This window comes from Cornus florida, unplaced genomic scaffold, assembly GCF_030987335.1.
Source record: "Cornus florida cultivar Cherokee Brave unplaced genomic scaffold, ASM3098733v1 CherokeeBrave_3.0.0_Hap2_Chr06, whole genome shotgun sequence".
Taxonomy (NCBI): domain Eukaryota; kingdom Viridiplantae; phylum Streptophyta; class Magnoliopsida; order Cornales; family Cornaceae; genus Cornus; species Cornus florida.
Genome location: NW_026775576.1, coordinates 54,967,323 through 54,972,835, shown reverse-complemented (window position 1 = coordinate 54,972,835; position 5,513 = coordinate 54,967,323). Strand labels below are relative to the sequence as shown.

The 5,513-nt window shown below is 37.7% G+C and overlaps 2 pseudogenes; both read right to left on the bottom strand.

Moving 5' to 3' along the window:
• Positions 1-1,213: 1,213 nt before the first annotated feature.
• On the bottom strand, positions 1,214-1,312 carry LOC132315443 (small nucleolar RNA R71; annotated as a pseudogene).
• A 3,722-nt stretch (positions 1,313-5,034) lies between these two features.
• LOC132315215 (small nucleolar RNA R71) lies at positions 5,035-5,133 on the bottom strand (annotated as a pseudogene).
• Between the last annotated feature and the right edge of the window lie 380 nt (positions 5,134-5,513).

Genomic DNA, 5,513 nt, shown 5'->3' with positions numbered 1-5,513 from the left:
CGTTATTGGGGATTGATTGATTGGCAACGTTGTATTTGTGGAATTAATTAGGAATTAATGCTCTTTTGATCGTGTCTTTACTTTATTTTCAATTTTTGTTACTTATTGTGTTGGTTCTTGATTGACAAGGAGCATTAGGCTAAGAAGGTGAGCATAGGAACATCCAAACAAAAGAGCTAAGCAAGCAAGGAAAAATGCTAAAAATCTAAAAATTGCTAAGCTAAAAGCTAAAAATTTGGAGTTGAAGTGCTAAGGGACCTTTGTGAGCTTTTTCTTACTCAAACCCTTAGTTAAATCGTCGGCCCACGTGGAGGCTTGTATTTCAATTCTTAGATAAATCGTGAGCCTGCGTGGAGGCAATTTACTTTTCTTACATATTATTGTTAAAGCATGGGAGTATGAGAACATTGTATATGGAGGAAGTTTGTTGATTGTTGATTTGTTGTGAAGGTGAAGTGTTTGTTTTTATTGCTTGTTGTGTTGCATTGTGCATGCATGGTCGTAGATCATTGAGACCCACTCTTGTTCCTTTAAATTTTCATCTTGAATCCATTGTTCGAAACCCTAGGGGAAGAAGTAGTTCTAGTTAATTCATTTCATTAATGGAAGGACACAATAAGGACCATGTGGAGGACCTTGGTCATATAGACCAACAAGGCATCCTCCACCCCAATGTGCATCATGATAATATGCAAGTACCATTAGGCATGCTAAGGCCATTTGTTCATCCACCACAACAACAAGGCCAAGTTCCATTGGGAATGCCAAGGCCAATCTATGCTCCACTACCTCACATCATTCAAGGCAATCAAGGTGCCCATGTTGCACCTCCAATTGCTAATCCTCCCCTTGCTTTAAGAGATCACTATGTGCCTAATGAATATAATGCACCCACATGCATTCAATTGCCACCATTTAGAGCACACCACTATGAAATCAAGCCGCAAACCATTCAAATGCTTCCTAATTATCATGGACTTCCAAGTGAAGAACTTTACAAGCATTTGGATGAGTTTCTTGAAATATGTTCCGCTGTAAAATACACGGACATGCCTAAAGAGGTCTTAAGGCTTAAACTTTTTCCATTCACCCTTAAAGACAAGGCAAAATATTGGTTTAACAATCTTAGGCCTTTTTCAATAACTTCTTGGGCGGAAATGCAACAAGAGTTCTTAAAGAAGTACTATCCAGTTTCTAAGACCAATGCCATGAGAACCTCAATTTGAGAATTTTCACATGGGGATGGAGAAACATTTCATGAGGCATGGTAATGCTTTAATGAATTGCTTAGGAAGTGTCCACATCATGACATGCCCAAATGGCAATTAGTTCAATATTTCTTTGAGAGCTTATCGGATAATTACAAGGGCATGGTTGATGCTTCCATGGGTGGCTCTTACATTGATAGGCATGAGGATGACGTGTGGCGTCTTTATGAGAGCATGAGTGAAAATTCTTTGCATCGTATTTTATCTTCAAAGAATGGTAGAAATTCTAGTGGTAGGAAGAGTGTTGGCTTACATCAAGTCGACCACTACAATGAAATTGCCGTCGAAATGAAATCATTATCTCTAAGGTTTGATCAATTTTTGATCAACCAAAACTCGGCGAATCAAGTTTCTTCCTTCCCTAACCATTCTCATCATGCATCTAATGAGACATGTATGACTTGTTCAAGTGTTTTACATTCTACTTCCAATTGTCCCCATGGACATGTGCAAAGTGAGCATCATGAACAAGTAAATGCAATATTTGTGAATCAAAGGAACGATCCTTATAGCAATCACTACAATCCTAGTTGGAGGAATCACCCGAATTTCTCTTGGAAAAGCCAAGGGGAGGGCTCAAACCCTTCCCGAGATGGTTTTCAAGGAAAGTACATGATGAACGCTGAAAAGTGCGTATTTAAACCCCTTAATCTTAGACATTTTAGCACCTTTATCTATCTTACTTTACCGTTTTAGATTGATTTCGTATTATTTCTATTTTCAGGCACTTGTCCCAAAAATAAGCTAATTCAGCCAAATAAGAGGTTAATTGAAGCAATTCTGGGATTAAACAAATAAAGGAGCAAAGTGGAGAAAGAAGAAAGCAAATGAAGCCAAAGGTGGGAAGCAGCAAAGTTCGATCGATCCAACTCCAAGGTTCGATTGATCGAACAATGATCGATCTCAGCACTTCAAGATAGATCCAAGCCTTGGCCCAAAAGCATAAAGTCCAAAAGTTCGATCGATCCAACACCACCCTTCGATCGATCGAACACTTTTATCCTTATTCAAATGATTGATCCTATCGACAGCTGTACCACCCACTAACCACTTTTGTCCTTTTCCCATAAATATCTCCCAAAATATCTCGGATTTGTCTTTTCCCAAAAAGCTCAACCAGTTGGATCGATCCAGCCTAAGTTTGATGGATCTCAGCTAATTCGATTGATCCAAGTCCAAGGTTTGATCGATCGAACTTCCTCCAATACGAAAAAGTTAAATTTTCATCTCATTGAAAGTTGTCCTTTATCCAATCATTAGGGAATATTGTGTGCACGACCCCAGTTCATTTTGGGTGTCATTTTAACCTACCTATATAAGGATAAGGATTGCTTTTTATAAGGGAGAGCCAATATCATTTTCATATCATCTCTTGGAGAGCAAGCTTAGAGAAGGAGGAGGCTAAAGACACCATTGGAGTTCTTCATCAACAAGGAACAGATTTCAACCTTGGAGTTAGCCCTTGAGGGTTGGAGCAACATCACCATAAGTGGCTAGACATCCTCTTGGGGCTAAAGTTAGCCCCAAGCATGCTTTCTATATCTTAATCTTGTGTATTATTGAGAGATTAGTGTTGTAATTGATGTTTTGACACTTTGATATATATAGATCTTGTTTATTTAATGATTATGTGGTTTAATGCTTCCAATTGATTATTTCATTCTTTCCATATGTTTATGTATGCTAGAATAGATGTTCATGTGCTTGTCTCTAGATTTTGTATTATTGATACATGTCTATGTGTATTGATGCTATAGATTTGGAGATTGTCAAAACATAGTGCTTAAAAGAATGCTCTTGTGATTTTTTTGATGGTTCATACTTATTCCTTGATGGATTGTGCCTCTCCCCTAGTTTATTTTCATGCTAGTAGTGTAGATGTAGTGTAGTTGTAGTGTGGTGGTATATGGGAGGACAATATATGCTTGTTGTTTGATGATCCAAGCTTTTAAATGCAAGTAGCATATGTCTCTACCCTTGTGTTGTATTTGGATTGTGAGCTTAATGAAAGGATTAATGACTTGTTTTGATCTATTGTGCCTTTTACATGTTGTTTAGAACAATATATGTTTCATTGCTTAGATATATTATGCCTTTCACATGATGTTTAGACAATACATGCTTAATTGGTCATCCTTGCTTGTTGAACCAACCAAACACACACACACACACACACCAATATTGCAACACACCATTTGCCCTCATTAATCACTTGTCAATGGTATGGAAATGCATTGCTTGGTGGTGATTTCTAAACCCTAAGATCTCTCTCTCTCTATTACTCACTCTTAATTGCATTCTTTGTTATCACTTAGTTTAATTTAGTTTCTCTCTAATCAACCAACCAACCAATTGTTTGATCACTCGACCTACTATCCCTAATAACAATTCCACGATCTTGTTCAATCCTCACAATCCCTTGGGACGATCCCTACTCGCCTTAGCTATATTTATAGTGAAAGGTAGTAGTGGCTTTTATAAATGTAAAACTCTTGGCCCTCGCCTTATAATGCACACACTCTTCAAGCTTGATATGGTGTAGCGACCCTCACAAGGACCACATCAGTTTTTGGCACCGTTGCCAGGGATTTAATTGATTTGATTTGGCAACGTTAGATTTATGGAATTGATTAGGATTAGTACTCTTTTGATCGTGTCTTTACTTTACTTTTATTTTTCTTTTTGGTTACTTATTGTGTTGTTCTTACTTAACTAGGTGCATTGTTGGAGAGGAAGCAAGCAAAGGAGCATTCAAGCTAAGCAAGCAAAGAAAAAAGCTAAAAATTCTAAAATTTTTTTAAGCTAAGCTTTAAATTTGGAGTTGAAGTGCTAAAGGACCTTTGTGAGACTTTCTTTACTCAATCCCTTAGTTAAATCGTCGTCCTACGTGGAGGCTTATTTTTAATTGTTCTTGCATCATTGTTGTTAAAGCATGGGAGTATGAATTAAGTGTTTGTGGAAGAAGTCTAATTGCATTGTTGTGAAGGCATAGTGTTTGTCATTCTTTGTGCTTGTTGTGTTTTGCATTGTGCATGAATGGATGTCGTTCATTGAGACCAACTCTTGTCCCTCTTGATTTGCATCTTGAATCTATCGTTAGAAATCTTAGGGGAAGAGGAAGTTCAAATAGAGCCAATCTATTAATGGATGATCATAATAATGATCATGTTGAGGACCTTGGTCACATAGACCAACAAGGTATCCTTCATCCTAATGTGCATAATGAGAACATACAAGTACTACTAGGCATGCCAAGGCCATTCATTCACCAACCACCATAACAACAAGGCCAAGTTCTATATGGAATGCCAAGGCTAATGTATGCTCCACAACCTCCCATCATCAATCAAGGAATTTAAAACCAAGGTGTTCATGTTGCACCTCAAGTAGCTAATCCACCTCTTGCTTTAAGAGACCATTATGTGCCTAACGAGTATAATGCACCTACATGCATCCAATTGTCTCCATTTAGAGCATATCATTATGAAATTAAGCCACAAACCATTCAAATTCTTCCTAACTATCATGGATTTCCAAGTGAAGAACCTTACAAGCATTTGGATGAGTTTCTTGAAGTATGTTCCACCGTAAAATATACGGACATGCCAGAAGAGGTTTTAAGACTCAAACTTTTTCCATTCACCTTAAAAGACAAGGCAAAGTATTGGTTTAACAATCTTAGGCCTTTTTTAATCACTTCTTGGGCAGAAATGCAACAAGAATTCTTGAAGAAGTATTATCTGGTCTCTAAGACTAATGCCATGAGAACCTCAATTCTAGAATTTTCACATGGGGATGGAGAAACGTTTCATGAGGCATGGGAACGCTTCAATGAATTGCTTAGGAAGTGTCCACATCATGACATGCCCAAATGGCAATTAGTTCAATATTTCTTTGAGAGCTTATTGGACAACTATAATGGTATGGTTGATGCTTCCATGGGTGGCTCATACATTGATAGGCATGAGGATGACGTGTGGCGTCTTTATGAGAGCATGAGTGAAAATTCTTTGCATAGAATACTATCATCCAAGAATGGTAGAAATTCACAAGGTAGGAAGAGTGTTGGCTTACATCAAGTCGACCATTCAAATGAAATAGTCGCCGAAATGAAGTCTTTATCTCAAAGGTTTGATCAATTTTTGATTAACCAAAACTCAGCGAACCAAGTATCTTCCTTCCCTAACCATTCTCATCGTGTATCAAATGAAACATGTATGACTTGTTCTAGTGTTCTCCATTCTA